This window comes from Corvus brachyrhynchos, unplaced genomic scaffold, assembly GCF_000691975.1.
Source record: "Corvus brachyrhynchos isolate BGI_N302 unplaced genomic scaffold, ASM69197v1 scaffold246, whole genome shotgun sequence".
Lineage (NCBI taxonomy): Eukaryota > Metazoa > Chordata > Aves > Passeriformes > Corvidae > Corvus > Corvus brachyrhynchos.
The window spans coordinates 2407958-2434091 of NW_008238447.1; the positions used below are offsets into that span (position 1 = coordinate 2407958).

Sequence of the window (26134 nt, forward strand, 5' to 3'; positions counted from 1 at the left end):
TGAAGCTGGCCAGTGTTAGTTCCCTGGATTCTCTTTCTTGCCTTTTTTTTTTCTTTCAACACAGTAATGTTTGTCTTTTTCCAGTCATCAGGGTTATCCATGTTGATAGAAATTACTCTCATGGTGACATCTGTCAGCTCACTCAGCACCGTCAGCTGTTTATGTTCCTAGAATAAGAATCCATGGCTCTTTCAAGCATCAGTCAAAAAATAATTTATAAGTGAATGTCATATTAAAATAAAAAACAACAAAAAGCAACCTAGGAAGGGTAAGGGTCTCAAGGCAGCTTTTATCTGTCAAAACAAAAGAACAGGAGGTGGAACAACAAATGACCCCATAGGAAACTGTCTTGGGGTGACTTGATGTTGTATTCCCTATCGCTGCACAAGGCCCAGAAATTAGTATATACACCTTTCTATGCTTTTAAACTGAGCCTGAGTGGAGAGAGAAGAAAAAAAGCCCTCAAGGATGCAGAGATAACACACTCTCGTTCTTGGCATTTTTTTTTGGGGGGGGGTGCTTCTGTGTTCTGCTGCGGTGGGAGAGGAGCGGAGAAAGCACCCTGATGGCTTGTTCAGCAGTTTTTTGGTTTCTTTCCTCCAGAGAGTTGAACTTTGGTTTTCCTGGAATTTCGGATTTTTATCCCTTTTTCTGCTGGATTGCTTCAATAGCAGAGCACATCAGGAGGACTTTCCACTGAGCACAGAGGGCCTGGCCCTGGGCCAAGTCCCAGCTCCGAGGAGGAGGGAGACCAAAGTGAGGACTCTTAACATTTTCCCAGGTTTTTCTCCACAGTGAGAGGTTTTATTATTTAGCAGCACTATCCTTTCCCTGTGTGTTTGTTAAATAAATAGCTTTTATCTCTTTCACTTTCCTTCGAGGAAAAAGTTTCTTTTCTTCCCCGAACCTGGTGGGGGAGGGGTGGTTTATAACCTGCCTTCTCTCAGAGGATACATTTCTAAATTTGGCCAAACCGGCACAGAAACACATCACTGGTCCAGGTTGCTGGTATGCTCCAGGATCTACTGGGAGCTGCCATCTGATATTTCTGCTGTATCCACAACCCTGCTGTAAATCTATGACTGAGAGCACTGAAGTGTTACCCAAACATTTCTTTAAGCTTGCTCTGCTTAGTTTAAGCTGTATACACCATGAGCAAAAATGATGATGAATTTTGAAGCAGGAATTCTGACTGCTTGCTGTTGACAGTACAGACAGAACAAGTTTTCCCAAAGGGAAAACCCAAACTTGGCTTGCAACAGGAATGTCTTGTCTTGTCCCAAACATCAAAGAAGTTAAAGACATGTAATAGAAACTGCATGCAGCATGAACATTACCAGTCCAGCAACCTTAGCAGGGAAGGCAAGGCCTCAACAGCCCATGGGGCACTTGTTTCCAATTACAGTGACAGACAAAGACACTGACAGAGAACCTGAAATGAGCTTGGGAATAACCAGTCAGCATTTAGAGTTGTAGTCTGTCTAGAATAACATGTTTAGAGTTTATATACAGCCTTTGATTCTATGCCTTTGAAATGAAAAGAAACAAAGTGAATGTTTCCTCCTTCCCAATGCTTTCAAAGGAAGGGAACAGCATTTTTAGATTTACTGCTGAAAGACCAGGATTAAAGCAAGTATCTGGTTAAAGACTACATTAATTTTAAAAACATATATAGATTTCTCAGCTAAAGCATCTTCTGTTAAAGCAAACTGCACCCCAATGCAGTGATGTAGTGACACTCTACTTTCGTGCTGCAGGAGCTGCCATTGAAACAAAACATTTCAGGAAATTTCAGCTCACTGCTTAAATCAACACCAGTCAGAATCTACTCTTCACACAATTACAGAATGGTCTGGGTTGGAAAGAACTTTAAAGATCATCTCATCTCAACCCCCTGCCATGAGCAGTGACACCTTCCACTGGTACCAGGTTGCTCAGAGCCCCATCCAACCTGGCCTTGAACACTTCCAGGGATGGGGCAGCCACAGCTTCTCTGGGCAGCCTGTGCCAGGGCGTCCCCACCCTCACAGTAAAGAATTTCTTCCTAATACTCAATCTAAACCTGCCTCTTTCAGTTTAAAAACATTGCCCTTTATCTTGTCACCACCTGTCTGTGTAAGTCCCTCTCCCTCCTTTTTCTAAACCCCCTTATCTCCTTCCTTTGCTTTTCTAAAATACACTTCATGTTTAATCCAGAACGCAACTCTTCAGAAAAGAGCAAGTGAGAAACCTGATTATCTAGGAATTTTATTCACTGTAAAACAGGTCTTCAAGCATGTGCCAGACACGAAGGACCCACAGTCTCCCACAACTCAACACTAAGGCCTGAGTCTTCTGAGATGGAAGACACTGATTCCATTCCCTGAAGCCTGTGACAGTCTTCTGCTCCCCCCAGTGGCAAAAACCCAAATAAAATCCACAAGGAGGCCACTGAAGCAGCATCACTTGCTTACACAGCACTGTTCTCCGAGGTTCTTCAAACCCAAAATTTCCAGTATGCAAAGGATTTTTGTTCTACAAAAAGTAAACAACAGTCTAAATCAACATTTATCTTTATTTGTGCAAAAAAAGTTTTAGGAATTGATATATATAACGTAGTTGATAATGGTAACATTTAAAATTAATCTATACTCCTGAAATTGACAGCAATTTTCTTGGGTTACGATAGAGAAAAAAAAACCACCTTTAAAAAGAAAAATATTTTTGATACAAGTATTAATAACAATCTTCTGTTCAAACAAAAACGTCACAGAAAGGTGCTGCCACACAGACATCACTTGCCTATTATATACTTATCAGCCTTCTAATGTTTTCCTTCTTTTAAGCCTCGAATAGTTTTTTAAAAAGTGAGCATAATAAGAAAACTTATTTCCTGAAAGACTAACCAAATGAGTATTGAAAAAATAATTCCGACAGTGTAATTTGAGGATATATACTTAGGTACAGTAAATACTCTTCTATATTTAAAGACCGACTGCAAAATTACGTTATTTGAAATATTTTTTGGCTTGTATTAGTGGCACCTGTGATAATTTAACAGCTGCATTCAGTAAGGAATGATAAGAAAAGAACCCCAGGGCTTTTTTTTTAATTTCATGCACTGAATGAGGTGAGACACTGAACCCACATTTGAAGGTCTAAAACATTACCACAAGACTTTAAACACCGTATTAAGGAAAATCATTTACTGAAACTCACCGGTCCAAATTGAACCAGTGAATGCAAATATAACTTGATAAAGTTACCCTAAAACTTAATTCTAAAATTTTCCTGAGGTTTTATGCAGCCCAAAAACTTTCCAACACAGGTATTGAAAATCACCTATAGGCTGTACTACTTTTAAATATATTTAAATGTGCAGTGTTTACAAAAACTCAAAGCTATCTAATAGGTTAGAGAAGCCCCAAATGATATTGCAATTAATATGGTTTAAACTGCACCTAAAGAACTTCTATTCTGGAGCTTTTCCTCTTATTTCCAAGGATTCCTTTACTTCTAAACCAGAGAAATAACAGCCTGCATTACTTTTGCATACTTCAAGTTTCTTAAGTGCTATTAAGCTAAAGCCCTTGGACTGTGACAAAGCCATTCCAGCCAGACATCACATCCTTTATTTATTCTGAGGAACTAAACAGCGAACTCTCACTGAAATAAGTGAAGTAAGTCAGTGAAATAAGCGCTATCCACACGAAGTAATGATGCCAAATGTTGATATTAGCATTAGTACAGGCTGCACTGAAGCCAGCAAGGCAAGGTTTACACAAGGACCTTTCATTACATCCATGGACTGCGCTGGAAATGAGTGACAAGCAGAGCCTTTGCTTGAACCTAAAGGCAGCGCTGCTCTTTGAGTCAGGAAAGCTGAAAACCACCATGCAGAGCTGAAATTAGGTGTGTTCATCACACCAACGAGAAGACTGGAGTTTTAGAGTCCAACAGAGGGGAGCAAGACTTGTTAATTTCATTTTATATTATTCTTTCTGTTTTCTCTCCCTAAAAAGGAAGGTGCTAAACCAGTGGGATTGGCTGAAGTGGTCAAGAGAATGATGTGGTTTAAAACCACTGAGTTCATGAGTTTTAAGACCTAACAGATTCCTGAATTTCATTTCCATGCTTGTCTTTCAAATGTATTTTGCAGACTTTCCCTGAGGATTAAGATGACAGTATGACAAGCAGCTTTCTAAGGATTTTTCTCCACTGTCTTTTAATGATTTTGCAAATATTCATACCAGTGCACAGCAGTTTAGCTTCACTGGCATGGTTTCCAAAAGTACATTCCAGTCAGGTTAGGTCAGTCATTTTGCTATCTCAAAAATAATCAGGACATCAAATATTCACTGTTCACTACTCAAGCTTGAGAAGACGTATTTTCCCCCAATAATTATAACAAGATTCAGATTACAAACAGTTCAGCTCTTCACAGAGTGAATTCTGATGATCCACATCTATTGGATACTGCCTGTCAGAACACATGAATTTAATGTTTTGACAGAAACAGAATTACTGGTAACCATCTCGAGTGTCATAAAGGACTTGACTTGATACACTGAAAAAACATCTAGTTAGAAGTTATAAGCTTCTCTGCTCTACATATTGGTGTATTTGTTTCTAAGACAGATGACATGACAAAATTATTGATAAATAACTTGAAACCTGTAAATTATAATTTCTGCCTCTAGAGCAAGGAGTGTGGTGTCAACAGAATCAGCAAAGGAATCCATTGTCTTCAACTAATTTATTTCCTAGATAAAGAACAGTAGGGACTTTCTCACTGATTATTATTCCTTGTTACTGTAATTCTTCAATAAAGAATTATTCTTCTATGTTCATTCAATATGACAAAGCTGCAGAGAAGTGGAAGTGTATTCACCAGTCACAGTGTCTACATTTTTATCAGTAAGAATGGTACTGGTGTGTGCATGAGGGTCCACAAGTTAAAAGTAAAGCAAGTGTAGACTATTTGCAGACACTGAAATGCTTTTCAGTGAAGAAGGGTCCAGTGTTCAAATTGTAAACTTTTCCTCAATGCCACAGGGATATCAGAGCTTTGCAGGGAACCAGCTGGAAACATTTTAAAACTGTTAAAAGTGTTTTTCTTCTAATGTCTTTCAAGAAAACGGCTCTACAATTCTCATTTAATCTTTTATATAAAACTGTGGAGGCAAGAGACAAAAAATTGAGCCTGGGAAGCTAAAGAGCTTCCTGGATCAGAACATCTAGAAGTGTTAGAGAAACTACAACATGGTTGTGGTTAGTGTAAAGCAGTGGCTAGACTTACACATACAGGTATGGACACACCCCATGCACTCACACTGCACTGACTCTGACATTTCTTAGCTTCTCTTCTCTTGACTGATGTTTTATTACTTTTTCACATAGTTCTCTTTGCTCCAGCTTCACATAGGTGCAGAAGTTTTCACAAATTTTTGCATGAAAATGGAGAAGGGGAATGCAGTCAGAGTCTCTCAATATCGCTTCAACACAGCTGTCAGAAAATGACACATCGCTGCACTACGAGACATGTCATTATAACATAAAATGAAGGAATAAAAAATAATTCTGTTGAAGTCCCGCACTGATTAATGTATTTAATAGTCCTGTCTCAACAAAATCTAAACTGTTCTTACTTGGTTTCAACATAGACAAGGTAATGAAATAAAAAACTGCATCCAGTGGATGAAATTATCAATCTGAATCTATCCTGTGAATGTGAATCATTACAGGACACAACGAGACAAGAATATCTTGGTGCTCAGGGCCCTGAGCTGATGAATTAAGGATCTTAAACTTTGTTACAGGGGAGTGCAATGGTAAGATACTAGAACAGACTGGACTGTGAGTTCACTGGAATTTCTAAATGGAATAACACAAAGCTGGTAGCTAAGATATTAAAACCAATCCAGCTTCATGAGCAAGAAGTTTCTCTGGGGCTATTTGGCTTTTCTTCCTATGGGGCCAGGTGCAGCTTTGCACTGACATGCATTTCAGTGGTATTTGACTGACAGTCATCATCAAGCTAATTGCATCAGGGATGTGCCCTTTGGCTTCGCTTTCTGCTTCACCAGGCTTCCCCTATGATCCTGGTTAAGTAAACCTCTTGTTTCTATTTCCAATTTGTACTACCATGATATAAAGTACTCCCCGTCGTGAAAGCAACTAAGTACAACTGTGAGATACTAATGCTGCAATGGAAGGTTGTGGGGAACATTCTCAACCTATTCTGATCATCCAGGCAGTCAGAAATTAAATCCAGCTGCTCCTGCAGGAAGCACATCACGGCCGGAACCACACTATACTTGGAGACGCTTTCAGAGGCAGCACTAAAGAACTTATTTTGACAGCCTCAGTGTGAGGGCTACTAAGGATATCTGTCTTGTCTTTGCTCATAGAGAGAACAAATGCACTGGGCAGAGTGGGCTGAAACAGATGGTATTACCAAAACTGGCGTTTAAGTCTTGCCTCTCCTTCTCTGCTATGACAACCTTGATGGCTCGGGCTATTTTCTCCAAGAGGGGAAAAAAAAAAAAATCATCCTATTTCTCAGAACAGTAAAAAAAAGAAAGAGGAGGTCTAACATAGATTTGCCAGATACAATGTCTCGTATCAGACAAATTTCTATCGAGTAAAATTGTTAAGACTTGTATTGATATCCTGCGTTTTAATGACAGCTCTGGAAACTTCTTCATATTTCTTGTTTCCCCTCAAAAACCTCCACAATAAGCTGAACACACCTTGTCAAAAAGAACTGTCCATTTAAAATAATGCAATAAAGCCATTTTGCTGGTCTTGTTTTTAACTAAATCATGGATCACACTTAAAGGGACCTCAGTAAAAAACACTCCATAGCAAATGCTGTTCCATGAAAACTGTGCAGGTCCTCCCACTAAAGATGTTACTCAGTTTTGTCACCAAACACCATGTTTTCACTGATTAAAAGACTTTTATTCAGCTGCCCATATGCTAATTTTCATGTAAATGACAGATTTTCTACCAATATGGTTATGATACCTCTATAATTCCCTGGAAAAAAATCCCCGTACACATTATTATATATATTACGGCAAAAGAGGCAAAGGGACCATCTGAAATATAAAGACAGACAGACAAATTAGGGAATAAATTTTAAAGACTAAAAATACTGAAATTCTGATTAAGTTAATAATTCCTATATAAACAGGGAAGTATAAAACACGGAAACCTTTTGATATTTGAGGTTTTTGGGCAAGATATGAATTGCACACAAGTCCCTTCAAGCAGCCTGAAGTACATAATAATTAACATTTCCTTTCTTTTCTCCTCAATGGTCATACTTTGAAAGAGCATCAAGTTTTGATTGGCTTAGAAAAAACTAAGTGACTGTACGGCATGTGCTTCCAATAAAATCAGATTAGTTAAAGGAAAGCACAAAGCAATTCCAGTTTTCTTACAGCCTTTGACATGTTTAAATACTAAACCATTGTCTCCCCACCACAGCACTGAAATGTGCTAAGACTGAATATCCTGAAAACATTTTAAAATATGGATGCATGCAGCATAAACATAAGGAAAGTCATGTTGTACTGGACACACATTGAAAAAATTAAAACTCATGTACCACTTTGAAGAACATTCCTGTACTTTCTTTTTCTTTCTGTTTTTCCCCTTTTCTCTGCCCTATGCTTCTTGGGGGGGGGGATGGAACTTCTGATCTCTAAAAAGGAATGTTTTACTCTTGGTCATCTTTTATGAAATTTAAAGCTCCAAACAACCCCTTTATACAAAATCACTTGCTAAATTTTCTCTGACAGTTATTCCTGATAAATATCTATTCACTACTGAATTTCAATGACCTAGTGTATTCATGGCAAAAATCTGCCAACATTCACAGGACTGTGTTTAATACCCAGTTTAAACCTCAGTGTATTGAAAAAGTAGACAATTCTTAGCTCATTCAGCAAGGACTTAGCCAACTCATTATTTCTACTCTCTTGGTACAAAAAAAAGCCAAAGTTTTTAAAAATAAAAAATCCCAAATATCTTACGTTTTCACTTTAACAAAGCCGTTTCTTAACTTACACTAGACACATACAGACAGAACTAACAATGCCTTCTTTACTTTTCCATAAAATCTCACACTCAATGCTGACATTTGAGCCAATTATTTTAAATGAGTACTGGTGTGCATTTTCTTTTTCATTTGGAAAAGTAAATTTAGCTCATGCTTGTGAAACATAGCTCCAGTCCTTCCTCCACTCTATTAAAAAAAAAAAAAACTAATAAATGGCAGTATCAGATTGTAGCAAACTGTCTAAAATAGGTCAAGATCTGATGCAGAATGCTGACAAGGTTTTTAGACACAACCTTCAGCCTAAAATTGTCACAGGCTCTCCATCTGGCATACCAACTGAGTATGTGCAATTGTCAGCAGTAGTAAAATCCTTCATTTAGAACACAATGTGAATGGAAAAGACTGAGCCTTCACTGTCCAAAAAGATTTTAATAATTCAAAAAAGTTGGAAGGCAGCTAAGGTGATACATATAGAAAGGTTCCCCTTCACCCCACATCCTTAACTGACTTTTTTTCCCCCCTGTACAAACAATTATATTTATGAAATTCAAGCAAGAAGTTTATTTAAACATTATTTCAGCAGTGGTGCTCCCTCAAAATGACTAAAGCCACCGCCACCACATTCTCACTGCTCTCCTGGCCAAAAAGAGCCACACAAGTCAGTAGCTTTTTATTCATGTGAAAAACAAAATTAATTTTTTCATCCTCTTGAAAAATAACTCAACAGGTTGAATTACATGCCTCATATTTCCAGTCACATGAGCGAGTTCCTCAAAGATCCTTCCAGAGACCTCCAGTTTCTAAAAATCAGAAAATCGACATAGTGGAGTCCTAGGAACATAGATCTTCCACTCTGGTATTTTATTGTGAGTTACAATATACTGATCTACAATAAAATAGAAGAAAATCCTAATAACGGCTGGCATGTCTAAAATGACTGAATCATAACATTCTTTAACATGGAAAAGCATAATTTTATTAAATTTCAGTTCTCAATTCAGAGTAATTTAAATGCATTTTGAATAATCTTGTTCAGCCAGCAGCCCTTACACACATTCATCCTCCCTCTCTGCATGTTCTCTGTGTGTGTGTGTATATATATATATGCACACACACATCTAGAAATGTAAAGAAATCAACAAAACTAGCACAGAGTAAAACTGCAGCAAAACAAAAGGCAGTATATTGTTGTCAAGTTTTCTGAGTTCTTAAAATAACCTCTTTATGCACAAGCACCATTAAGATCATAAACACAAGGCAGATTTTTTTCCACAAGCTATCCATGACCCAAGGTGGACCTGCGTGTTCAATACAATGGGTATAGACAAGAGAAGCTCTGCAGAGGAGACAGTACCTTACCTAAAAAATTCAGTTGACCTTTGTAATGATAATGGAAGAATTTAGCTTTTTGGCAAACTAACCCGAGTCAGCACTTATTTCAAAGGAAAGAATAAACATTATCCTGAAGAGTAAAATAGACACGATCAAGGTTATAAAAATAGCTTGAGATGTTGAACACTTGCAAACTCCTGCTTTCCTTTAGACTAAAAACTGTTCCTTTACAAAAACTGTGAAATACAACTTCCTGAGAGGTTTGAAGTTCTCTAGGACTGCTGTTTATCCAGAAATTCGCCTATGGTAAATCTGTATAACTTCACAGTATTTTCCAGATCTCTGTGAGACGCAGCTCATGGCACCTGAAGGCACCACCATTATGAAACAACATGTTCCAGTTATGAATGAAAACTCAGTGTTAGAAATAACATGCTTTGAAGGTAGCAAGGCAGTACAGTGATTTATTTTGCACAACACAGGTCTGCAGTTACCCCTGGCTGCCTCTCTTTCATCATGTGTCAGAGCAGCAATCTAGAATCCCGTTCTGGCAGCCAAAGCACAGCTTTTCTGATGGGATATGACAGCCCTTTGCCACCACAAGGCCTCAATTAAATGCATTATCCTCAGGCTTCAACAAAAATCTTAACTCCTGCACCCATTTACATCATTTTCCCTGGAAACCCTGCATTAGGGGGTCAAGCAAACTCATGTACAGGTACTCAAGATTCACACACACCACCCTCCATCCTGTCCCTCCTCCAACCAGGAGTGTCAGAGCCATGATGAAGCTCATGGGCTTATTGATTCTACTCCTATAAATCAGGTCAGCTGGAATCCTAACAGGGGTTATGTTTGGCAAGAAATCTCTTTTGTCGGACTCAGCAAATTCAGTGACAAGCAGCTTTTCCCATTGTAATTCAAATCTTTTATCCGAAAGACTAAGGTTTATATCCACAATCACAACAGGATAAAGGCTATGCACTTGTAAAAACAAGCTCCCCTCCCAACCCCAAAACATTTGTGAATGCATTACTTTTAAGAGCTCCAATCTCAATCCAGTGATGAGCAGCGTCGCACCGACACCTTAAAATACACATGAAGTTCAGTCATGATATTAAATCACCTTTATTCACCCACAGGTAAGTGAACTTTTTTTTGGGAATGGAAGTGGGTGGTGTCAGTTTATCAATTTGCTCCCTGCTTTTTACAACCCCAGTTTAGAGGTTTTAAAAATATATTGTCAACTGATTTTTTGCTACAAGTTAAATGCCTTGCATTAAAGAATTTAAAAGTTGTATCTTGCAGATGCTCTTGGAGGAAAACAGGATTTTAAATCAAGTGCAAGAACTAAGCATTGATAATACTTTGAATCATAAATCCTGCCTTCCCACAGTTAATTAGAAGTTAATTAAATGTTAAGCTGTATCAAGCATTCACCTTAACTACTACAAGGACTATAAATTTACTCAGAAATTCCTACTGTATCTTACCAAGGTGTCCAATCTCAGTCATAACAAAGAACTAGGAAATACCTTCTCCTATTCCTTAGTCGGTTAAAGAAGGAAATACATACACAGCAGTAAAACTAACATGACAACACCTAACTTACCCTGTTCAGCAATTTGTCTGGAAACCAAGTACTGTAAATATCCTTCAGCATTGTCTTAAATACAATTCTCTTTTGCAAGACTACCCAAGCTCCCTCTAAAATATGAGATACACTAAATAATCCAGGTCTTAAGCCAAAATTGGTTTAAAAGAACATAATGAAAAATGACTGAGAAGCGATCGTTGAAGAACTGTTGCTATATTTAGAATAGTTAGAAGAAAAAAAGATATATGCCCATTTGTCTGCCCAGCCCAGCATTCCTGTTAAAAAAGCAATTCTTCCCCAGTAAAGAAATTAATACACACGTACCAGAATTATTTTACTGAAGTGAAGGACAGCAGAGACATTTCAAACAGATACCATTATTAGAGAAGAGAGACAAGTGTGAAGCTGAGTTTTATCTGAGATATCTAAAGGCATCAGAAAGGAAAGAGATGAATACCAACTCACCAAAAACACTGGCGATCTAACAGCCAGGCTTGTCTCACATCTCCAGTTGCCAGTTCCAAGAGGAATCATATGTGCACTGATAGAAGGATGACAAAAGGGCACGCTGTGCTCTCCTCCACTCCACTTGAGTGACAGCTCTTCTAACAGGGAACCGAGACACACACTGCAAAATCTCAAACAGTGGGACCTGAGAGAGCATGCTCAGTGTCTAATTTAAAATGGCCTGATGCTTCATCTCAGCAGGAGATGGCCTACTTCCAAACAATTTCAGAACTTTAAGTCAAATCTAAAATCATTAATTGGAATACGCAAAACTCAGCCACCAAGCAGCATTGATTTTTTCTCTCTTTTTTTGTTTTAAATCTGGGCTGATGCACAGATAATTATTTGCACTACTTCCCTGCAGGGCATCCTGAGGCTTAAACACTATTATCATGTGCTTCACTGTAATTACACGATGCCACTGCAATAGATTGAAAACCTTTCCTGGATAGGATATGATTTGAACTCTCAGCAGCACAATTCATAAATCAGACAAAGACAATAGATCTGCTGAATTGTCTCCATATTGATTGAAGAATTATCCTACCTGCTGATTTCTGGGCAAGGGATTTTTTTTTAATTAATTTTTATTTTTTTTTTTTAGGGTGGGGGAGGCAAGAAGAAAGGCTTGAGAACTGTCTAGCAATTGATTTATGTTCCAGAGATGTTTACCTCCACTTAAAGTCTCTTTATACATAAAGAAACCATTTAGCTTCTTAATGAAACAATTTATTTGGATATCAGATGTCAGGTTATTCACATGCAAAAATCCTGTGAGCCAGATATTCAAACCTTTTCCCCTCAGGAGATTAACATCTTTTAATACACCCACAGACAAGTGGTACAGAAGTCTTCTGTGTTTTGGTTTTCTCTGTCTCACAGTCCTGTTTCCATATTTATTGTATATTCATTTTTTCAAATGAATACACTAAGTTTTCTCCCTCTTGTGAGAAGAAAAAAGCTGCGCCCCAGGCACTTCTGGTTTTTTAAAATGCTTTCCTGCTTATCATTCAAGCTGAAAGCAGAGCCAGGCAGGCTACTTTATAAATGATGTATTTTAAAGAATGCTTATATAAAAAAGAAGCACAGCCCACCTCCTGGTCTGTGCCACACCTGAGCGTAAGAAAAAGACTTGGAATAAACTCTAATATCAAGTCCTCTATTTCCAGTATGGGGGATATTGGTTAATACAGCGGTTGGTAGAGAAGCAGGACATTATTCTTAAGTTTCACTAATGTCCACAAGTAACTTAAAAACTGGGTTTTCCAATCTATGCAAAAATGCTCGTATTTACTACGAGAATCTGCAATTTCAGACACAGAGTTGTGAAGTCTAAGACCTACACTCTGCACTCCTATGCTTTAAAAATCCTCTTTATTAAGGTAATTATTTTAACATAAATCCTTGCCCTTTTTTTTCGCACAAAATGAGAGGAAGTCTTTTCACTTCAGCAATTCCTTCCAGGCATAAACCCAGAAGTCACGGTGCACAACAGAGCTGTGCCACAGCTGAACCTGATTTCATGAACACACCGAAACATCCCATTCCATATTCCAGAAACAATACTACATCACTATAAGAAGTAGTTTATTTATAATCATGTCATATTAACTGCATTCACTTGATTTTTAATCACATAATACCTTGGTAGTTAATGTTCTCACACCGATACATACAAAAAGCATCCTTGCTACAACATATATCCACATTGCAAAATTCAGATGAATTCTGCAGTCTACCATCAAGTGATGAAAATTCATCTTCTTGATAAGAATTCCACTGTTTCTTTGCCAGCTAGCGAGCACTTTAAAGAAACAAGTGAAAGAAGTATTAAATCGTATTTCACGTTTTTACCTAAGCTTTTATTCTTTCATCATCTAACTTTTCATCATTTGCTTTGTTACTGCTCTCTGAACTTCCATGTAGATTCAGACTGGTGAATCAAAGCATATTTTTAAAATGCAAGGTGTCATGAACATAAGAGTTGCCTCTTGAGTGAGAAATGTCCAGACAGGCTTGCTCTAGCTTCATTCTAAAAACAAAATAAAGAAATAAATGCCATTGACTTGTACAAATCCATAGGTACCTAATCAGGAGTTTGCAGTTTCCACATATAGAAGATGAAGGGCATAAAGAAGCCACTAATAAAACCCATTAAAATTGAAGTAAACACTGTTCTCTTGTTTCAAGTTCATTCCCCTTTGCTTCCCAAACTCCCACCAAGCTGAGCACAACTTATGAGAATTTCCTTTGAGCTAGACAACAGTTCACAAGTTCATAAAATCTGCTCTGAAGTTAAATTTCTGTGGGCATATTCTTCCCCAAAAGACAAATTTTCATGGAAAGAAACCCCCTCTGCACTTCTTGGACAAGTGCCCAACTTTACAGAAGCGTAAGGAAATTTTAGGACAGTCCTGGTTTTTCTGTTGATGAATCTGTATTTTATTGTTTTAATGACCTACAAATTGTAGCCACAATAACAAAACGCAAGGGGGTTATGAGCAGCACATAAAGCCAAAATGCTTTGATTCCACAACTAATGCAAAACACTTGCAAAGCAGTCTCTTGCTGACCTTGAAAGGGTTCCTTTACAGTGACATAAATTTGAGTTTCAAGATCTGTTCTACTTGATAAGGTAGTTTTACAGTGAGTATAAATTTGCTGATTTGCCATGTAATAAACATGTCTTGAAAGAAAAAAATAATTGAATTAATACATAAGTAGGGAAATGTAGCCTGTACACAGGACTTCTAGAAAATAGTTCTTCTGACCACAACAGAGCTGGGATTAAAATCAAACAGCCCTGGAAGCTGAAACATTTTTCTCGAGTTTCTATACTGATATATCCAAACCAAAGTTTTGTTGCCACACAAGACACTAAAACCATGCCAGACCACTGTGTTACAAAGACAATCAGCCTCAGAGAGTGTTGCAGGAATACAAACTAATTTCAGCAAACTCTCTGCAGACAGTTAGAAGCTAAGTTAGAAAATGTCTAATGACTGAAGTGGTGGTAGTGGGTTTTCTCCTTTTAATGTATTTAACAAGAAATCAGGTGGTAAATACTTTATAACATCTTTCTTACCAACACCTTCTTCACAACAATTCACACGTGAACAGCCCTGATCACCTGCTCTGACAGCAGAGCAGCTCATTTTAATAACATGGGTGTTCAGCAGTATATTTAAGTTAATTTTCAGTCTCAATATCAAACTTGCCACTCTTTCAGAATGAAATATGATGCACTTTTAGGGTTATAACTAGGCTTTTTAAGGATTTTATTAAGAGCCTTGATTTATGTAATTGATGTTTTTAACTTAACATGATAAATTCTTCAGTAAATTATATACACCTGAGTTGCACAAGACTTTCTGGCATCCTAGAAAGAATTCCACAATGATGTCTCTTACACATGAGCTCTTTTCAGCTCTCTTCTCAGCCTTGGCATGATGACACAAGCAGCTTTCCTGGATTTAGTTACCAGAAGTAATACCTCAAGATGTCTCTCTCAAACACTACATCACAGATACATAAGAATTCTTCCATTTCTCTGTAAAGCTACATTCTCCAGAAATGGGTAGCAATTTAAAATCTGTCTGCCATTATCTTATTATGTCTTATCTATCAGCTGACCTATTCAAGTGGAAAGAACATTTTTTCAAACAAAACAAAGAAAAAGGATATATCTGTGTCTAGACAACCACAGGGGAAAAATTACATATGTAAAGTTCAAAAGATGAGTAATTTTTCTCTTATTTCTCTAGTGTAATTTACATTCTTGTTTCTATTCATAGTTTTGACCGTGCTATGTTTTTTCAGTGTTTCTGTTGTGCAACATATATTCTCTCTTTTTTGTTATTTTCTAATTATTTTTGCACCTTACTTGAAAATACTGTCCTGGTTTACAGCTTTTCTTTCCATCCCATGTTAATTTTGCCTTCTTTAACTTTCTTCTCCTGTATTTTCCCTGTTAATCCATGTCCTACTATCTTCAACACTGAGAGCAAATGAAATAGATGTTGAATCTTTCTCATGGGGCAAACAGAACCAAAGGACCCACAAAGTACATGTACATTTAGTACATCAGCTGGTAAGTGCCCTGGATTTTATTCCTTAAACTATGGCAATCTCTGACAAGTCTGACTCTTTACAGTCTTTCACTCTTCAAAAGGCCACAATTAAATTGAATTGTCGACTCTTTGAGCATTCCCATTTCTATTGTCATTTCCTTTCTACATATAGGCTCGTGCTCAAGTTACAATAGTTTGTGCTCACGCTCTTGAATAAGTAAAACGGAAAAATAAGGTTTATATCTGCTGTTCACAGCTTATAAAAGCAGGCTGCGTGTTGGTCTTTAATATGTGACCATAATGATTCATCTGGAAAATTGTGTCGGACAACATGCCAGAAAACATAAAACTGCCACTGCTGCCCACATTGTTAGTGCTGTTTCCCAAGTTTAAATGTATATATTTATATTACAGGGTGTCTGAGACTAAGACCAGGTCTGAAGCAAGCAGCACCTTTCAATAAATACAAGCTACAGATGTGCCTATCCCAAAGACAAGCTCTAACTACACAGCCAACCCTCTGCCTATCCTCAGAGTAGAGAGAATTCCCCTTCACCCACTAGTCTCTTAATAAATTTGCTTGCCTTTTAAAAACGGTCATTAAATTTAGAAACACATTCAATATGAGCAAGAGAACAACAGTGCCTGACAAAAGAACAGTACTTGCTAAGGTAAAATTTTTACTGTTTCTAAAATTCAACCTGTTAGTGACACTCCTTTTTATTTTATGTTTATTCCCAGAATTGCCATTAAAAGAAATCTAACAAATGATTCCATATATGAGTAAGTTTACTTCTGCTGCAAGACTGACGACCTCAGGAATCCAATCTGAATACTCCTTCTTAATGTCCAATGCAATTAATTTTTCTACAAAATCTTTATACTGCAAGAATTGTACAAGTCAAAGAAAATTTTTTAGGGCAACATCACCACTGACCTGGTCAGTGGAGAACACATCCTTCAACTCCATCTGGCATCAACAGAAGCAGCATAAAAAATATTTTTCAGTTTTTGATGCAACACAGAAGTGAAACAACCCACCAAATACAAGTTTATGTGTAAGAAACACTGGAACTCAGCAGCTCCTTTGTGCTGCAGGACCTATAGACATTTTCGAATCCTTATTCAATAACTGTCACAAAGCACAAATCCCTTTTATTAACTGATAAAGCCAGAGTTAAAACTGCTGCAATACCATCTGGAAAATATCTCAGTTCTCCTCTCAAAGTAACTTTCCAGTCAGCCAAAGTGCTTTGCAACATTCTTAAACTCATTCTGAATTGCAGCTACATGTGTGCTCATTAAGCTGCTTCTTTCTATTAATGGCAGGAATTGTAGTAAAAATATCCTTTTGTAGAATTATCAGTTTATAAAAACAAATATAATGAATTTAAAATTAACTACTTAGAAGAACATGCTATTCTGACAACTTGCTGACTGTGTAGTCAGTGCAGAATTACAACCACGAGCACTGGCTGAATTACTCTGAACAAGCACAAGATTTCTGCCTCATCTCCAAAGTCTCTCAATATGCAAAAATTAAGTTGACGAAATACTTGCAGTGAAAGAGTGGAGAAAAAACTCTTCTGCATTAGAGAAAATGTAATATATTGCAAGGGAAATGTGAATACCACTCAAACTGATTAAAACAAAATATAGATCAGCATCACTAAATAGCAAAGTAAGAGAAGTTTACTGAAACAAAAATTGTAAAAGTGCTCAAATGGAAAAAGGAATACAAAGTTCAATGAAAACTCACAAGTCAAAAAATAAATGCATTGCAGGCTCTGAGGAATCACTTGCAAATGTGTAGAGGGTAAAAATGGGAGACAGGCCTATATCTCAAACCTAATACAGCTCATCTTTCAAACTTCAGAATCAGAAAGCTTTTCAACCAAAAAAAAAACCCTTAAAAAAACAAATAAAAACATTCACAACAGCTTTTCAAAATGAATGCCATAGCTCAGAGAACTATCAGGTAAAACAAACTAACAACAACAAAAAAATAAACATAAACCAAACAAGTGAACAAATAAATGAACAAAACCACCAAAAAAAAAAAAATCTAACCGGACTCTCAGCTCAGAGAGAATCTGGTTTTCCCGAAAGCATCCTATAAGGTCACTCATCAAAGCTGCTGAAAGGAACTAAGGTGCCCGAGGTTAAGAGACGCCAAGGGGTTCACAAGAGTGAAAGGATACAAATTAATAAACCTGCAAGAGCTTGAGCTCACAAACTCTTCCCCCCGATTTCAAAGAGAGAGGGAATACAGAAGCTGAACTCCACCACTATTCTCAGGACCAAGGATGCCACTCAGGATGACAACAAGGGCCCAGGTGAAGCATTACAGAGGACTTAGACAAGATTAGGAACACAAGCAGTAGAACAGCAAGTGATATTTAATAGCAGCAATGTAACATGATACTAATGAAAGAAACCTCTGTATTTACACAGGAGCATGTAGTGACAGGGCAAGGGGGAATGGCTTCCAGCTGGAAGAGTGTAGAGTTACAATAGATACTGAAAAAAAATTCTTTACTATAGGGTGGTGAGACACTGGAACAAGTTTGCCCAGAGAAGTTTTGGACATCCCATCCCTGGAAGTGTTCAAGGCCAGGCTGGATGGCTTTGAACAAGCTGGTCTTGTGGAAGGTGTCCCTGCCCATGGTGGGGAGGTTGGAACAAGGTTATCTTTAAAGCCCCTTCCAGCCCAAAGCATTCCATGATTCTATAATATTCAACAGTGGGCTTTGAGATGATCATTTCTACTATGGAATAAAACCTTAGTATTTTAATAGATACCACTTCGCAGGCTGGTCATCTCAGAGAATTCACAGAAAGTTTTGTGCGCACATATGAAACAACACAGAGCTTTGGCTAGCTTTTAAAACAACTCATGGAGAATTGGTGTGGGGTCAGGGATGAATACAGAAACCCATCAGGAGCAGTTAAATACAACGATATGAGCTCTGACTCTAGAAGTCACTGAACCAGACAGCTGTTGGCCAGGAATTCTCGGGTAGGTTCTCCAGAAAAAACCCCAAACAAAGCCTCACCTCTGGCAATCTTGTGGCAAATGCTGCAAAACCCAGCGAATACACTGTTCAAGAAACCGTGAAGACAGCATGTATCAAACTGAGATAATTTCTCCTACATTTGGCCACCTTTCTCAGCTAAAGTGAAGCCCAGTAGGAATGATGATATAGCATCCATTAGAAACTAGAGGGGGTTGGGTTTCAAACTTAAAAATACCTTCAAACGGTTTTTTCTATTCCCCTGGCTTCTTCACTTTCTCAACAAGGTAGGGCATGATCCACCCACTTGTGGCACAGAGTTGGCTTCCACTTCAGATTACACAAGCTTGCCATATGTGAACATCTCCCTCCAGCAGGCCAGAGATTACCCACTGCTGCTCCCTATTTCCCTATGAAATTGATGCAGCATGGATTGTGGAAGGGAGAGTAGAGTAATTCTCAAGCTACAGACATTGACAGATTATGAAGCCAGTGAACAGGATAATTAAAATTCTCAGCAAATTATAAATTTCCATCAGATACTTGATACGAGTCCTCGTTAGGGGGGTTTCAGAGACAGATGCCTGAAAGAGGGATACTATTTATTATACTTGGACAACAAAATTCACCAGCCAGAGCGTAGCTGTTTAATTCTGTTGTCAGCTGAATCACCGGATCCAGCACAGTGGATTAGCCCCTAACAGCACAGGCTTTCCTTCTGTCCAAGCTGCCAGCAGCTCAGCGTTGCCCTGCCCAAGAACTCCACATCAGACACCAGCCTCCTAAAGCTGCTGAAAGCAAATCTAATCACAGTGACAGTAAAAATAAAACCAGCACAGATGAAAATCATCATATTCGGGCTTTCTCTTTTGTTAAAACTGATTCAACTGATATAATGAGCTTTGTATTTCTCAATAGGAAAAAGCCTACATACATCAATAAAAACTAGAGGGAGCAACACTTTCAATGCTTTTTTAATTGACTTTTGCTTTCAGGACAACAGCCCAGGGATAAGGTTTCATTATCACTCCAGTATTTCATGTCCTTCAAAAAGTACACAATTTATTCTCAGGATACCATTCAAACATGATTCACAGGAAATAAACAAACCAAAACCACAAGAAAAATCAACAGTTTAATTGGATTTACATGACTAACAAAAATCTCTTCAGCTTTGAATCCTGCAGTCAAATTTTAGTTAAGATAGCATACACCAAGAATATTTTGCAAGCTGATTACATTTTCTTAGAATACCCATCTTTAAAATGAAGATGTATTCACATAACATGCACTCATGTGCTTTTACAGCATCTTTAAGAACAGAAAAGTAAACCCTGGGGATTTGAATTCCTATAAGTGAGAGACTCATTATGATCCAAAGCACTTAAAAGAAGAAAAATCACGGGAAATTTGAGCGGTAAAGTGTATGGTATCTTACATGCTGAAACCAAACTACAAAAACCCAATTAGTCCAAAAAGAAAAGAAAAAATTAATGAACAAGGTAGCCAATATGTGTGCCTTCAATGCAAGCCAGAGGCAATTCATTCACAGCTTTACTTTTCTTTCAAGCAGCCTCTGATGGGTTTTTCTTAAGGCTAAGGTATTACTAAGAAATATACACACACACTGAAATACAAATAGTCGCAAAGCAGTATTAAAAGCAAAAATTTTTTTTAAAAATTGTTTTGACATCCTACTTGAAAACCAGAAAAATAGAAGAAAGATCAAATGCTTTATTTTTCACTGGTGATTACATGAGAACGTAATTACTTTAATCCTCTGCTGAGGAGAAGAACGAATCAAAATTTGCTTGTGTTTCTAAACTGCTGCTGATTTTGCACCTTTTAAGCCATTTGTGACCCAAGATTTCAAAGCAAACTGCTTGAAACTCAAAAAAAACACCCTAAAAAATTGCATAACTTCAAATAAAATAAGAAAATATGACAAACTGGTTTTATGAAGAAAATTACGTAAAAAGACCGAATTATTTACGGTAATACAGTGTTTGAAAAACAGAAGCTTGTACAGTGCAAATTCAGGTACACCATGAGGGTGCAAACAGCATAAATGGACAAAAACTGTAAATGTGTTTATTCCTACCTGTCTACAAGTTTCTCTGCACAACAGCAGCTCTGTCCACTACAGTGCATTAAACACAAAGAAGTCTGTAAGTGCGATGTGCAGTTTTATAGTAAATGATTTTGTAGACAGAAGTCACCATGTTTGTTTGACCTCAGAACTCACCCATGCACAGAGCAACCCCTCCTGGACCATCTTTACATCACGTGCAGCTACAAAATACTCGAGAAACCATCTCCAGACAAACAAAAGTTTAACATTTTCATCACATGAATTCCTCCATCTAAAAAATCTCTGTTGTCTTAAGTGCTTTAAGTGCTTTACGTAGACCTACAGATCCCCATGCAATACCCTATGCTGCACTTCAAACATACCAAATTATACCCTCAAACCCTTGAAACAATAGTCTAATTTACTCTGTATATAAACATGTAGTATTGTAGCAAAATGATGAAAGAGCATTAATTATGGATTAATACTCTTTCTTGGTAAATCCTTAGCTGCTGAGACTATAATGCTGAGATATTATGGTATTACCAAAATGAATCATTATGCTCTCAATTGCACAGCGATGCCAGCAGAGCTGAAATAGGTTGGCAACATCCTGCCACTAGAGAAAAATAAGGTTTTGTTGTATTTCCTTAGCAAAGGGTGTCTTACAGGTGTTGACATCTGCCAAATCTTGTACTTGCATGGGTTAATGAGACAGCAGTACGAAATAACCCCCTACTATTAACTGAGGATTATTAGTTGAGTATTAATGGATTTTTTATTTGTCCACCTACACCAGGGCAGCTCCTGAGGCATAGACTTGCAGCTTCCAGCTCCCAGGAAGTCACACCAGAGTCCATCAGGACCTGCTGGGATATACAGGATAGCACAGCAGTGCTTGAAGATTCAATGACATCTTTCCCCTATTTTAAATAATTCATTAACATGTGAAAAGCAAACAAACAAAACACAACCCATATTCAAAACTCCACACTCAAACACTCCTCACTCAAAAAAATCCAGAGGAATTCAGTCACTTGTTTAGAGAACTGGAAGTTTGATACACAAAGAAAACGTGCTTATCAAAAACTAAGTTTCAATGCACGTGCTAATACTCTAAAACCCTGATCCCTCTCTCTGAAGCAAGGTGTGTTCAGACTTGTGTTATTTTTTTAAGATTAAATTAGCCTTGATAAGATGCTCCCAGTGTTCTTATTGCATCAAAACATCAAAATAATCTACAAGCAGCATTGAAAAAAATTCCACTGCAAGTTTTAATACAACTGTTCCTAGTAAATGTATTCAAGGCAAAATACTACCATATTCTGAAAGCAAGTTTTTGTTCTGGTTAGTATTACTCAGTGCATTACTAAAGAGTTTCTGTTAAACGCAGGAGTTGCAGGGTTTGTTTGTGGTGGTTTTTTGTTGGTTTATTTTCTTGGCTGGTTTTGTTTGGTTGGGTTTTTTTTTTCAATAGCTTGCTATAGGTTAATATTCAGAGAAATCCTTTACTTACCTGCTCCCAGATTTTAGAACTGTTATTTCCTTTAAGTTTTATAATGGGAGGTAAAAATCAATCTCCATAAGCAATAACCTAGTATTCCACTGCCAACTCATGTAAATAAAAATTACCCAAAGAGCACATTCAGATAAAACAATGCAATCAAAAGCTTGTTAGAAATACCAGTATCTGAATTGCACACATACAGATAGTTCAATGCCATTACTGTATGATCAGTCAAAATTACACCATCACTTCACACTTCAAACATGATAAAGAATGTCCTAAATGTACTAAAGAATGCACTAAAGCATGTCAAGCTGACTTGTTTTTCTTTCATACAGGAGTATTTGGATTCTTTAGTTTTACATTGTGGCATATTACTTTTTTCCTTTTCTTTTTAATCTCTTCAGACAAACTGCTTCAGATTTTTGTATGCTTGAGAAATTACTTGTGCAAGTTGACTGACAGGCATTTGAATTTCCTGTTGAGTGTCAAGACAGAAGTTACCTTTGATGACTATCAAATTTATTCCTTCTGGATATGAATTTTAAACCCTACATTTTTATTTTAAAGACAAGATCTAGCATTTCTGCTTTTTTAAGCCTTAGTAAGAGATACTCAAATATGAAGTGTCAGCATTCATGCTTGCCTGTAACATGCATTTTCTCCAAAGCTTTTGACTTTATTAACTCAAAAGTAGCATTAACCCTCAAATATTTCATCCAAGTTTTAAAGTTTGGAAGCAACTTTAGAAAGACAAACTGACTACTACACTGGTACCCTCTCACAGCAGCTTTCTGCTTTTGAACTATGTACAGAAAATTTATGCCTGTTAGGATGCACACAGGTTAATGTGGCAACAGGTCCATTCTAAAAATCCTTCCCCAATTCCTCTTCAGTCTTGAAGCCATTAAGAAATTCTACTTAGATGCCAACTTCTTCCCCAGAATTCTTCCCAGTAGCCCAGAACAACCCATATTTAAATGATTCAGATATGCATAACCTAAACAGTTGGAAAAACAGGTTTTATTCATGATGGTAAGTACAATGTAATTATTAATTGTATGAAGTACATCTGAGAATAATTACACATAAACCAGTCCTCTTTGGCACTGCAGTACTTGGCATGGTTTTTGCAACCTCAAGTCACTTCACCTGGAAAATCTTATTCTTGTGCCAAGGAGTCAAATGTATCTTGCATTAATATTTTAATGTGGAACATACATAACTTATTCACAGAAGTATGTGAAAGAAGTAACTTGATCTGCAGTGTAAGTTAATATACATATGCAACTTGAAAAAATTACAATACCCCCACCAAATAAAAACTAAATCCCATCCAAATATTTAGCTTGTCCCAAAAAAATGAAGCTCATTATGTTAGACAGCCTAAATTTACTAAAATGAGCCTCAAATGTTCTTCCTGGCTTGAACAGCAAGAGCAGGAAGGTTGCCACAGAAATGGGTCTTACCCTAAGTGAAAGCCTTTTAAATAGTAAAAGAGACACAAGGTAAATTTATTCAGAAAAAAAAAACCCCAAACATTCTCACACTTGTTTGTTTTAGACTCCATCTAAGGTTTCAAAGATGCTGAAAAAGGACTGCTATGGTTTATCCCCATAAATCCCTTACATGAATTTTTATACAAACAGAATTTGCCTTCAGAGTGTGGAAAATAAAAATAGTAAGTTTCCTGGAGAAAAATATGTCTTTCTTTCCTCTGGGCTTTCCTCTTTCTCTACTCAGGGCTGGGACAGAAAGGACGGAGAAGGAAAGAGGGCAAGAATGGATTAAACAGTCACAAATTTCTGTTCCTAGCAATAACAGAATTACTCTACCTTTGAAATCCTTTATCATTATAAAAGTCACTCTTTCTTCTTCTGAATCAATGATTTGATTTAGTCACACTGATATGCTTGTAACCCACCAGTGACCTGTGCCTTCAAGACACATAAGGGATTTGGTCAATTCCAGCAGATTTACAGCCCAAAAATGCAGTGAGTTGGAGATTTCATTAGTAAAGTGCCACATTATTTAACATTCACAGCACAGGTATTTTAAAGTTCTTCCATAAAGGCTAATGTTTTTATCAGTCAGTGAACTACATATTCTTTAGGAGATTTTCCATCTATACTCTGATGATTTTAAAGTGTCTGATATGATTGGCAAAAAATATCCAAATGTTTTTGTTAACAGGAATAACATGATAAACAGATTTTAACTGCATTTTCAATATGTTCCTTGAATTGGTTTGGACACAAAAGTCAACACTTCCATAATGCAACGAACTATTTCCATTCCCTCTCCTACATTCAATCATTCCAAGGACAAAAAAAGCAACATTTAAAAATATTTTGACACTTCCCTCCCCTTTAGATATTTATACACTAACTGGTTGAAAGCACAGTTACCCAATGAAGACAAGAATGCATGTCTTTCACAGAAAGGATGAAAACACCAACCACTGCAATTCTTTTTACCCTTGACATACCTAATTTTCCCATGCCATCCTCATTTGTGTCCCATTAAATTTTATTCCACATCCAACTCCTACATCACTTTTTTGTCCTCTCAGTCCACTTCCAAGCTTATGCCAAAGTAAAACCTTAGACTGGACATCAACTGTGTTCTTGCAGGAAGTTTGCAAAGAGGAAGGAATACTGAGAGCTTGAAAAAGGGCTAAATATACTACCTGGTTTAAACAGACTGTATAATCTCTGCTAATAAAGCAAGGCAATATTAATGACAGACTTCTTGCTAGAATAATCCTAGTCTTTATGTTCAATTCAAAGCCTCGCTTCAGTTTAATCTTTAACACATGCTATTTATATACACTGTATTTACAGTATGTGCATGCTGCATCCAGTATTTAGACTTGTGCAACAGAGAAGCATCACCTCTTACTCAGAGGTTGAGCTATTCAATTTCCTCTGAGAAATTCCACACAACCAGGATCTGAAAAAGAAAAGAAAAACCACTCCTGAGCCAAGCTGCTCAGCATAAGCCACGTTAATTCTTCCAAAAAGGTACTGTGCCCTTGGCAGTGCTTGCTCCAAGTCTGGGAGAAAGCTGACAAAAATCTCCCTCCCTCTTCTCTCTTGGCTTTAACATGCTTGCCCACGTATTAAGTGAATCCAGCTCCTCCAGCAATCACTGGAACGGGCAGGAGAACAGGCAGTAAATGCTGCCATCTACCAGAAAGTCAAGAGTTTTCTTTTTCAGCTGGCAGTAAGAAAGCAGGGAGCTGGGGGGAAGGCAGAGGAGCTGCTGGGTAAACACAGCAGCCAACTCTTATCCAGCTGTAATCTTTAGAACATAAAAGCCACTAAATAAAACCGACAAAGAAAAGACCTTTCAAAAAGTGGTACCTGGTCCAAGTACGGAAAGCAAAAATGTAAAGCTGCAATTCGGTAGGCCAAGAAAAATTGCCTCTGGCACATGGCACAAAAATCGAACAGAGGCTTGCTCCAAACAGAGAAAATACTCTCAGAATCTTAAGAGGTTTGATCTGCAGAGGCAGAAAGAGCACTCAAGACAGGCAAAACCACAGTAAAATAGCCAGCCACATTTTTCTCATTGGAGAAACCAAGTTCCTCTTAGAAGTGCTGAAGTGTTTCTTTATAGGCAAGAGAGTTATAAAGTGTCTCAAAGCAATGTCACTACAGAAGTTTTATTTTAGAGAACTGGTAAGTGAACTGCAATAAAACCACCTGGTTAAATTAGTGTTTCTTTAATTATTCTAAGGAAATAAGGAAAAAAATGAGTAGTATGACATAATGGCTGCACTTTGCATATAAGCTGACTTTAGTATCAGAAGAATGAAGACACCGAAGGGTGATCCTGTGTGCTATTAAGTGCTCCACTCTTTTCCAGGTTCAGCTTCTGTACTGGGTGGTGGTCAGGTATTAAGAGAACATAATTATCAGGTATTCAGTGAAGAACATAATTAATAGACATTTTAATATATACACTGTACTGTGAAAAAATTAGTA

At 37.4% G+C, this 26134-nt stretch overlaps 1 protein-coding gene across 8 annotated transcripts in view; it reads right to left on the reverse strand.

Annotated features, from left to right (window-relative positions):
• The window catches only part of PLEKHA5 (pleckstrin homology domain containing A5), a 163212-nt gene that overhangs the window by 91948 nt on the left and 45130 nt on the right, over positions 1–26134 (reverse strand). The window contains exon 1 of one of the 8 annotated variants that reach the window (XM_017736662.1): positions 11442–11460. The exons of the other annotated variants lie outside the window; for them this stretch is intronic. The gene's annotated coding sequence lies outside the window, so the exon portion shown is untranslated. Of the gene's footprint in view, positions 1–11441; positions 11461–26134 lie in introns of those variants that run through there. 8 annotated transcript variants of the gene reach the window in all.